Source organism: Hevea brasiliensis, chromosome 1, assembly GCF_030052815.1.
Source record: "Hevea brasiliensis isolate MT/VB/25A 57/8 chromosome 1, ASM3005281v1, whole genome shotgun sequence".
Taxonomy (NCBI): domain Eukaryota; kingdom Viridiplantae; phylum Streptophyta; class Magnoliopsida; order Malpighiales; family Euphorbiaceae; genus Hevea; species Hevea brasiliensis.
Window position 1 is genome coordinate 78977861 of NC_079493.1, and position 12738 is coordinate 78990598.

Below are 12738 nucleotides of genomic sequence, written 5' to 3' on the forward strand. Positions count from 1 at the left end.
AGCCATCATGCATCTTTGAAAAGTAGCAGGGATATACATAAACCAAATGGCATTCTCATATAAACAAAAGTGCCATAGGGATAAGTGAAGGTTGTCTTTTCTTGGTCTTCTGGGTGAATAGATATTTGGAAAATTCATGAGTACCCATCTAAATAATAGAAATAAGAATACTTGGTTAGTCTTTCAAGCATTTAGTCAATAAAGGAAAAAGGAAAATGGTCTTTTTGGGTGGGACTATTTAGTTTTCTATAATCAATGCATATTTACCAACCAGTGGCTGTCATAGTAGGAATTGGCGTGGTGAGAAAAGCAGTATTAAAATGTATTTGATTCAAATGGATGTCATAAAATTTATTTAGAAATAATTGAGCATTTTTCAAATTTTTCAAAAATTCTGCATGGTACCAGCTAAAAATGCAACAAAACAGTTCTTTTAAACCTGTAAAAATCAATTTATAAAAATATATAATCCATAATTCAACTCAATCAAACATTAAAATATCTCATTTCAGTCTCAATAATTTCATCATAAGAATATAATTCATAATTTGTAGACTTCAAAAAAAAATTTAAATGTTGCATTCAATGGGATAACAAAGTTTATAATACAAAATTTACATTAACTGAAGTGACCAAAATAACATTACAAAGATATTTATACAACTGCTTAACGTCTATACTTGAATACATACAAACACATATACATCAAAATGAATATATGAATAATTGAGCATGTAACACCCTCCCTGTAGTAACTCCGTACATTCTACTGTTCCCGTGACCAGTGTCGGTCCGGACAGCTAGAACGATCGGAAAAATATTTAAACTAAAGTGAGGAACCATAATTAACTCAAATATTAATAAGAAAAATTTAGTAAAAATTTTGGAAATAAAATACAACTAAGTTAAACGAGCCGGTGCCCTAGCGATGGGTAACCCAGAGGGAAGTTGCGGTTCTCGCAACTAGGAGCCCTAGACCCGAGAGAAAATTCATAAAATAATTTTTGGGACTCCAGAGAGGGGTCATTGAGGTCCCTATGGCATTAGAATGCCAAGAAAATATTTAGAAAAATTTTTCAATCGGTACAGACAATTTTGACCCGTTAAGCCAAATGGAGGGCATTTTGGTCATTTCGCCTTCAGAGGTGATTTTTGGCCGACTTGTCCAGTTGAGTAAATAATTATTATAACATAAAATATGAATAAAAATTACTAAAAATTAAATTGAAAATGAGTAGAGATGAAAAGAAAAGAAAAATCAAAATAAAGCAAATTATGACATCTTTATGATGTCATTTAAAAGCCCCTCCAATCACAATTAAACAAACACTCAACTAACTAATAAAAGAGATAATTGAGACCAAAAAAATTAAAAAGCAACAGCATCCATCCTCTTCCTCCCTAACCAGCCGAAATCCAAGCTTGCCCAAACCTCCATTAACACCTTCAAAAAAACTTCATTTCTCTCTTTGTTTCACTACTAAACCCTAAACACCTTTCATTAAAATTTGTCCATACCTCTTGGGGAAGTGTTTGGCAGCCAAGAAAAGGAAAGAAAGTGAAGTTAAGCTTGGGAAAATTCTTCCCTACAAGAGGTTAGTGCACATATGTATCTAAAACTCATTAATTCCATGTTAGAGACTTGAAATAGGTAAAAATTTGTAACTTAAATGAATGAAATTTATGTTTATGTTTACCATGAATTTCGGCAGCCCTAAGGAAGGGATAAGAGTGATTGTTTTGATGGATTTAAAGTGGACTAAAGATCATGATTAAAGAATATATACATGTGGATAATGAGTTAGTGAGTCAAACTAAGGTACCTTGTGTAAATTCTTAAAGGAAATTAGGGTTTAGGGAGTGAAAATTTGACTTGGCTTATGAAGTGATTAGTGAACATTCTAATGGTCAATTAGTGACCATTTGAGGCAAGTTAATCATAATTTGAAGTGAACTAAAGTGTTACAAACCCAATTGGTAGGTCGCCTAGTGACAAGAAAGAATGAGGCTGTGAGTCCAGCCTGTTTGGACTGCCATATCTTTGGCTGTGTAGGTCCAATTGGTGTTTGGCCAATTGGACATGAAACTAGACTTATAATGTCACAATTTTACTGAAGAAACCATGTCCAAAAGACCAAAGCAAGTGGACCAAAAATTGGCCCCAATCCGGATACCCTGCAACTAGAATCTGCAGAATGACCAAATGAACAGTATTTGGCCATAACTCACTGTAGAAATGGTCAATTGACCTGAAATATTTACAGCAACAATTTAAGACATAGACAAACAACTTTTATGAAGAAACCTACCCCAAATTATGGCCAGAACCCATCCAACAAGGCAGTGGCAATCACTGTTCACTGCACTGTAGATATGGTCAATTCTGCAGTTTTGCCATCCGGCCAGCTGTGGTTTTTGGACCATATCTGGAGCTACAAAACTCCAAATGGAGTGATACAAAAAAGGAAATTCAACTAGATAAAATAAGGAACAACTTTCATGTTTACCATTTCCTCAAATTCCCACTGAAACAGTGCCTAATAGAATAGTAAAATTGGGTTACAAAAACTGAAAATTTTGCTTCCCTTGGTTTAAGCTTAGAAATGGTATTAATGCTTAATGCCAACAAGTTTTCAATGCAAAATGTGGTATGTTGGGAGTGTCAAAACCAATGTACCTATTTTCTATCCAAAAATCAACATTTTTGTTGACCAATGAGATGAATAGTGACACCAAAACTTGAAATTCAAATATTGAAGAATTTAAAAGTATCAAATGCCCTAGTATACCTAACAAGATTGGTTTGGATAGTTTGGCATGCCAATAGGGTTCAGTTAGCAGTATTGCGCATGGCATTATGCCATTTTGTGATTTTATGGCTTTTAGCCATTTTGATATTGTGTTGAGACTTGGCCTCGTGCCTAATATTATTCTGACTTGTTAGCCGCTTGCACACCGGGAGATGCATATGTGACCAATGGTGTGACGGCCCGAGGTACTAGATACCCAGTGCCAGTTTACCCATTTATCCAGTCCAATCGTTCAGTATAGGTTACTTGGGCAACTAAATGAATGAAAATGGACAAAGTTAAAGAAATAAACGAATATAACAGATACAAAACAAATAAGACATATACATTAAATACATATTTATTTTCTGCTATTTTCTTTTATTTTATTATTGCACCACTAAGCATCATTGCTTAGCGCGTTGCTTTTGCCACACGTAGGTTCTGGAGATACTGATCGTGAGCCCAGTAGACCGTAGACTGGGTGAGACCATCCTGCAGCTCTGCATAGTGTCCGTGTCACCTCACCTTCCACAGTGCATTGGTTGGACACTAGGCTTCATTTTGGTATTTTGTAACCAAATTTTATTTTCCTTTGTGTAAATGAAACTTATGTAATGTATTTTGATGTTCATGTAAATAATACAGATTTGTGGTTATGTATGGAAAAATCTGAGTATTTATTCATTGCTTATATATGAGTACCCTGAGAAATGATTGATTGAGAAATGTTGTTGAAAAATATTGAGTTTGTGATGACATTGGAGTTTGAGAATGATTGAATACGATTATTGGAAGTGTTTTTCACAGGTTCCGAAGAGCTGTTTTCTCCATTTTTAGCCGGTACTCTGCCGGATTTTCTATAAAATGTTCGGAAACTCAAATAAATTATAATTTAGACAAATGGCTCAAATATTTTATATTTCACAAGTTATATTCAAAACTATGAAAAAAATTGATTAAATTAAAATAGAGGGTGCCGATACACCGTGTAACATTGCTTACTCGAATATATTGTACACGGGTAAGGGGTGTCACAGAGCATTTTAAAAATTTTTCAAAATTAGGGTTCCTGATTTGTCCTAACAATTTCCTTAAGTTCCTTTAGGATTTGGGTTCTGGTCAAAACACAAAAATTGTAGTTCTATGTGTTATGAAAATTTTAACTTTGGAATCACTACATTTGCAGTTTTGTAGCCCAAGTTATGGCAATTTTGCCAAAACTAGTCAGATAAGTATTTGTCCAGAATTTCCAAGTTAGTCTAGCATTAAGGCAGATTTGAGGGACTAACTTGGCATAGAAATTTGATCAACTTAGGGTCATTATTTGGGTTCATGATCTTCATAAGAAGTGTTCTATTATGTTTTAGGTTTCCATTGGTTATGAATCACCTAATTTGGAGTTTTTTTATTATGAGTTATTCCTAATTTACTAAATACTATTCATTTGGTCATTTTTGGTCAAGTCCAGAATTCTAATTCGGATTCAAGCCAAATTAAGGCTAACTTATGGTAATTTTCTAGGCAAGGTGTCTTCATGAAAATTCTAGCCCTATGTCTTAAGTTTCATCTCCAATTATCCTCACACCAGTTAGAGCTATATAACTCAACTTATAGCCATCTAAGTGGACAGGACTCAAGCTATCCATAATTCCAGCTTATGGCACACCACCTATCCATCAATTCCATTCCTCAATTGAACATAAATTCTTAACCAAAGTATGCCAAATGACCATAATTAGGTCTTATAAATCTCAATTGATCAACATGTCACAAAACCCTAATTTTCCATGAACCTTAATTCTTCCATCTTACTAATTTCATGCAAGCTCAACTCATCAATCATATACATATCCTTAATCAAACTAGAATCCATGTTCAAGTAAATTAAAACAAATCGAAACCTTAATACCCCATGGCTTGTCAAAATCCTATCTTCCCATTCAACCTAATTTCTTGCATTTTATTAAGTTAATTTTCCTATAATTGACCTCAATTCAATGATTACACAAGAATTTGAGTGTATAGGAAAGCTTACCTTGTTGAGCAGATTTTGTGTCTTCCAAAACCTTCAATTTCTTTAATTTATTTTGCTCCTAATCTTTCACCCAAGCTTGATTATCAAGTTCTTATTAAAGGGGTTATGATGTCACACCCTAACCCTCCGTAAGGCATAACATGATCCCATAGTATACCTAATGAATTACCAACTTCGTCTACTGATAACCCATTAAATACACTACAAGGGATTTTAAAACTTTTCTTACTTCATTTTGCAGTGGTGAGCACTATTGACAGGTGTTAAAAATTTTCTTTTACTAAAGTGAAACCAAATAACAAATTTGAGTATCAATAATTTCTGTAAAAATTCTGGCAGAGTGCCATCTGTATTTTGAATAAAACAGTTCTTCAAAAACCTATAAAAAGCACTTCAAATATTTAATTCCTCAATCCCAAACTCCAATAATTTGTTCAACATAATAAATTTCTCAACATTATCAACTCAGTTCAACAATCAATTTTCCAGTGTTTCCAAAAAAAAAAAAAACTGAGATAAGATAAATTTATCACAATACTTTTATAGGCCAAATAGTTTACAATTTTAGTTTACAACTGTTCAAGACTAAGTACAATATATACATACAGTGCACATACATTACAACAAAAACTACACGATATGGTATACACGATATACCTGGCGAAATCTCAAAATGTGGTACAAATAGCCTACTCACGCTTCTCTGTCATGCGCCTACCGCACAAAGAATGAAAAGCTATCACTGAGTAAAATTTACTCAGTGGTGCACAATAACAATTTAAAATGCGGTATGTAAAGCTTTTATTGACAATTTATAATCCAAACAATTCATAATTTTTCAAAGCTTATATAACACAAATTTGATTAAACAATTGAATAACACAGTGTTGCCAATCAATAACACAACTTAGGTCATGACACAAAATTTTCCGAACATGCCGTGTGTACATCACGATAAGACACACTCACCCCACTAATCGAAATCAATGAGGGAGGAAGCTAGCTAAATAATGAGTACTCATCCACACTCACCTCAGACTGGTAAGTCAAAGAGGGAGGAATATAATCACACTCATCCCATAAATGGAGGAGGAACATAGTAACATTGTCATGCCAAATGTGAATATAAACAATTCCAAATCAACATATTTAAATATTTCATACAAAGCACAAATCATATTTTATCTCAAAATTTCCATTTGCAATGTAAGCAACACAATAATTTCCAAATAAAATTCCCAAAGGCAAAACAATAAAAAATTATTCATAACTCATTTCTCCAAATAAATTTTCAGGTAAAAGTAGTGAATATAAAAAGTATTGTACACAGACCTCTGATATATGCCTCTTGGCCCTGACTCAGTGCTTCTTAATATCCTTTTCAACTGAAACACACAATTTAAAGTGTTTCAGTACTCAATAAATTTGTTTCTAACAATAAAATCCAATATTTAAATTTTCTTGGTATTATTCCCTTCAATTCATTTCATTAGTCAACCTATAATGTTGACTCTTGATCCCATGTACATAGGTTTTGATGTATGCATGTAATAATATGTATGTAAATTATTTGAGCAGTTGTATAAAAACTCTTGTAAAATATTTTGGTATGTAATTAAATGTAAATTATTGTAAATGTAAATTTGGGTTTTCATTTATCTGAATAGTTTTGCAATATTAATTTTGAGTTTTATAATTAATGAAATGTTTCCTTTATGAGGAGACTGACTTGATTATTGAGATTTGAATTATGGGTTCAAATGAAGTTATTGAAGTTGTATTTGAGAAAACATATTGGGAGTGTGTTCTTTGCAGGTTTTGAAGAACTATTTTCTCAAAATACAACCGGCACTTTGCCGAAATTTTGAAAAAAAAATTTTATAGCACCAGATTTTAATCGATGATTTAAATTTCATTAAAATTGTTTTAAAATCCCTTGTAGTATATTTAATGGATTATCGGTAGGCGAAGTACAGTAATTCATTAGGTGTACTACGGGATCATGTTACAACTTACAGGGGAGTAGGGTGTGACATGTTTAGTGGTATCAGAGCAATGGTTTTAAAGTAAATTTCAAACTGTGAATTTGAAATCTTTTTGTCGGTAACTACAACTGCTCAAATGTTTGATACATATAGTACATTTACATTATAAATATGAACTAATAGAGAGGAATCTCCTTGTGTTGGTTGTATAGGAATAAAAAATCCTGTGAAAAGATATGGAAGAGAAGAATGAGACAATAGAACAGTCCGTGATGGCAGAAGTACAAGTTGAGGCCCCAACTCCACAAAGTGTCGAAGGCTCGACTGTACCAGTTTTACCAGTACAAATTACTGCACAAATGGCCCAGCAAATGGCCACTTTCTTCCAACAAATGGCTGATAATTTGTCAGCCCAAGCTCAAGTACAGGCCCAACCCCCACAAGGGCAGTGTGAAATAGAGAAGAGGGAGAAATCTACAGGTTAAAACTCGAGCAGTAATTTGGGGAAGAGAAAAGAATTTGAGGATCGTCGAGCTCAGAGATATGACAGAGGCGGATCATTAAGGCAGAGAACACCAAGATCTAGTCGTCGAACAACCAGAAGTTCCTATTCTGCCCGTTTCTGCCATGTTTGTGGTAACCTACATGGAGGTATTTATCGTAAGGCCTCTGGAGCCTGCTACAATTGTGGAAAACATGGACACTTTGCTAAAGATTGTACTAGATCACCTCAATATGCTCTCCGAAGTTCACAGATCGTCAGTCAGAGTCGAGATAGAAATAGAGTTGGTACTCCTCACCACTATAACACAGTGAATCAACCCGAATATAGTAGTGCACCAGTCAGAGCGTCCACTAAGCGCCAAGGAGAAAGAGCAGAAACTTCGGATGTAGCTGCTGGTAAGTTCTTAATTTTTGAAAGAAACAATGAGTTATTATTTGATCCGAGCACTACTTATTTATATGTTAGTGTTAGAATTCTATGTTTTGTTGCTATTCCTTTACAGGGGAATAAATTTTGATGCGTTAGTGACTAGTCTTTTAGGATCAAAACTACAATAACAAGTAAGATTGACATTAATTTTGGAAGAATTGTTAGCTAAAAGTATTTTCTAACATACCATAAATTATAAAGCTAATTGGCGAGCCTACTTAATGTAAGGCAAGAGGACCTAAAAGTAAGTTACGTTAATATAATTGCTCTAGATGAGGGCAAAGATGTTACTGTTAGTAATTATTAATGGATATTGTAATCAAAATCGGTTTAGGATATTAGTGGATTCGAGAAAGATAAGATGTTAGAAAACCTAGTCCATGAGGTTATAACGTAGTGACTATATAATGTTCTTGATGTTTGTATTGTAAGCTGCAGATTATAGTACCAACACGGGATTATTGTGTAGAGCTACGTGCTTCCTCGTGATACAATAAATTAAGAATATTTGTAAATAATCTATAAATTGATACAGTTGCGCCCGAATAAAGTACTATTACTAGAAATAAATGTGAAAATTTTAGTTAGAAATTTAAAACTTTAGAACTAGCCTATCAAACGACTACACTTACAAGGTAGCTATAGTCAGTGACTCGGTTACATTAATGTGAATTACGTGTACCACAGTAATTGCTATAAGCTTAGAGATATTAGTACGACTTATCATCCTCAAACGGATGGACAGTCGAAACAAGTGATTCAGGTAAATTTTGAAACTCATTGAGTTTCTATAAATAATGAAATGAAATGATAATAATAACTTGTAATATGTGATAAGCCCTCAAGAATATACTGAGAACTTGTGTCATTGAATCCGAGGGGAGATGGGGCAGATACATCCCACTAACAGAATTTGTATACATTAATAAGTGTCAAGCTAGCATACAAGTGGCACCTTATGAAACATTGTAAGGGAACAGATAACTATGGATTTTGTGATGAGACTTCCAAGGACACAGAATAGTCATGATGCAGTATGGGTTATAGTTGATAGACTAACCAAGTCTGCTCACTTTTTGCCAGTTTGGATGTACTATAGCCTGGGAAGATTGGCCAGATTGTACATAAATGAGATTGTAAAACTGCATGGAGTGCCAGTATTGATTGTATCAGGCAGAGATCCTAGGTTCACTTCTAGATTCTGGGGTAGTCTTCAGAGAGCCCTAGGAACTAGATTGAACTTCAAAGACAAAGATTCCACCCACGCATGCATGGCCACCGAGAGGGTAATTCAGATATTGGAGGATATGCTACGGGCTTGTGTGATTGAGTTTAAAGGTAGTTGGGATACACACTTGCCTTTGATTGAGTTTGCTTATAACAACAGCTACCGATCAAGCATTGGGATGCCTCCATATGAAGCTTTGTATGGCAGAAAGTGCAGAACTCCCCTATGTTGGGATGAAGTAGGTGAAAGGAAGATGATTGGGCCAAAAATTATTTAGCAAACAGAGGAAAAGATCAGATTGATCAGAGATAGACTCAAGGCTGCATCAGACCATCAGAAGTCCTATGTTGGTCTGAAGAGAAGAGATATTGAATATGCAGTGGGTGATAAGGTATTCCTCAAAGTTTCTCCTTGGAAGAGGATTATTAGATTTGGCAAAAAGGGAAAACTGAGTCCTCGTTTCATCGGACCATATGAGATTCTGGAAAGAGTGGGTCCTTTGGCATATCGGTTGGCATTAACTCCGGAATTAACAAGGATACATAGTGTCTTTCATGTGTCCATGTTAAGGAGTTACAGATCTGACCCATTTCATGTACTATCAGTTGAAGAGATTGAGGTAAATCCAGACCTCTCCTATGAGGAAGAACCCATAGAAATTCTAGCACATAAGGTGAAGCAGTTGAGGAATAAATAGATACACCTGGTTAAAGTGCTATGGAACCATCATTCAGGCCAGGAAGCTGCTTGGGAACATGAAGAGGATATGAGGAGATAGCACCCACAGCTATTTAGAGACTAATGCCAGGTAAAATTTCGAGACGAAATTTATTTTAAGGGGGGGGAGAATTGTAACACCCCTAAGTTCGGTAGTGCGTTCTACTGTTCCAGTAACCAGTGTTGTCCGGACAGCTAGGATGCCTAGAACTACACTTAGATATGAGTGAGGAGACATAAAATAATGAAATACAAGAAAAGAAAATATAAGAAAAACAAAGGAAAAATAATAGCAAATAAATGTAACCAAGTTAAACGAGCCGAGAACCCTAGCGATGGGTGACCGCACTGGGAAGTCACGGCGTGGACCATTGACTAGCCCTGGATCGCGGGGAACTATGAAAAATATTTTTAGGACTTAGATAGACACCTATTGAAGTATAAATACCATTATAAATATCAAAGAAAAATTAATTAATTAGTACAAAGAAAAGTGAGAAATCGAAAAATGGACAAAACTCGGTGTTACTGAAAAGTCAGGAATGTAACCTGAACAGGGGCATTGTGGTCATTTGACACCTAGAGTTGTCTTTTGACCTTAATGTCCATTAAAAATACATGATATTACACTTGGAAAATGTCATGAAAAATTAAATTGGTGGTACAAAGTTTAAATAGCAAAAATGGGAAACTTAATGTGAGAATTTGGAAAATTAAGAATAAACAATCATTAATTCTCACTTACTGCTCCACTCACCTCACCTAAGTGGACCACTACACATCTTTGGGCAGAAATAAATCACCTTCTTCAACCTCCCAAACCAGAACCAGCCGAATCCTTTTCTTCTCTCAAGTTCCTGCATGGCCATCCATGGCCAAGCTCCATGCAACCATGATTTAGCCATATTTTTCACTAGCTTCCTTCACAAAAACTGTTCTACACTACTTGGGCAGTAGATAGGCAGCAAGAAGATCAAGTTTAATCAAGGTTTTGAAGAGTTTCCAAAGTGGTAAGTTTGTGTTTTTGGTTATTGCTTCATTAAAGTTTGTGAGGAGGTTATGGGTACTTGAATTGTGGAAAGAATTTTGGAGTTTGATGTTCTAAGGGAGATGTTTATTTTTGGCAGCCATTGAAACTCCTTGAGGGCAGTTTATTCTTGCTTGTAAATGGTAGATTAAAGGGTTGATTAAATGTTTATGTGTGTAGGAATTAATTTGGGTGATGTATACTAAGTATATGTAAATGTGTACTTGAATTTGGAAGCTTGGAAATTAGTGGAGAGAGGTGTATGAATCGGCAGCTTGAATGGTGAACCATAAAAATGTTATTTAATGTTTGGTTTATGGAATATTAATGTTGAATTGTGGTACTTGTTATGGCAGCTTGTGTATATGTATGATGGTGTGAGGTTGGACATGTAAATGAGCCAGGTTAGGTGAATGAATTATTGTAAATTGAGCTTGAAAAATTCTGTACTATATGATGCATATTGAGTGTGATTATAAGCTGCTAAAATGATCAACAATTTGTTGTGAAATGTGTTTAGGTTATGGTATAAACCAGAATTGGCATGAATGTGTAGTTTGGTAAGTGTTAAAAGTGCCCTTTGATGAGTAATGAATAAAATGCAATAGGGCAGTTTATGTTATGGACCTAGAACCTTAAGTTTGTGGCTCCAATTGGTATGATACCAATTAGAGGTGAAACTAGGAACAAAATGTGCCAACTTTCATGAAGGAAGCTTACCAAAATTCTGCTTTTAAGGTAACTTGAAAAGTGACCAGCTCCGGATTAGTGCATTTAAGGCCTGAAAATTGACTATTTGGGCAGCAATTAGTATTTTGGCCATAACTCACTCAAAACAAGTCCAATTGACCTAAAATTTTGACCATGAATAGTTAAGAAAAATATCTACAAGTCTTATGAAGACATCAAAGCCCAAAAATGACCATAAGCAAGTCAAAAAGCTTGCACAAGTTTGGGTCCAAAAACTGGCCGAACCTAAAATGACCTAAAATGACCTAAAGTGACCAATTTTGATGCATTTTGACCAGCGATAGTAAAATGACCATACCTTGGTCTACATAACTCAGAATGACCTAAAAATTTTCCCCGCGTGCAATAAGACATAGATCTGCAAGTTTGTAGTTTTGATCGAAACCAGAAAACCGAGAGAACTAGGTCATCCGGCTAGGTCAAACTAGTATCTCGGAATCCAGCAAATTGCAATAAAACACAAAATACATGGAAATAAATTTGGTAATATGTACCAACCTTAAAAGGCTACAAATGTGAAATATTAGTAACATTAAAACCTAATTTACCTAGAATGCATCGTGGGTCGACATATTAGGTTGACTAAGCAAATAATAGAATTCAGTGAATTAATTATCAAGCATTATCGTTAGAGACAGTTTAAATGAGTACTGAAAAACTTCAAATTGTGTTTCTCAGTTAGTAAAGACTCAGGGAAGGGGAAGGAAACACTGAGTCAGAGCCAAGAGACAGTTATCAGAGGTTTGTGCACAACTAGTTTTTAACTGATTTTGTTTTGAATATTTCATATGATTAAATGACATATTTTTCTTATGTATTATGTTTAACAAGCATTGAATTTAATTCAATGATTATTGAAACTGTTATAGTATGTATGAATTTAGCTTTGTGAAATGGTATTTTCACAAGTATTAAGCATTTTTATGGATTGAATAAATTATGTTTTGGAAAATTGTGATAGAACATGTTTTAAATTGTGATGGTAATTTTCATGGAAAAATGCAAATTTATGATTTGAATTGTGATGAGCATAAAAATTATTGGATATTGAAATTGAATTTGAATTGAATTATATTGTGATTTATGCTCACTAAAAGGATTGTGATATTGTTTTATATCTCAGTATAGATGCTTGACTAGGTTATTACTCGTATCTCTCATTTGTTGAGAAGACAATGGAGTTAGTTGTGTTTTGATTGCCATTGTGACACCCCTTACCCGTGTACAGTATACCCGAGTAAGTAATGCCACCTGGTGTACCGGCACACTC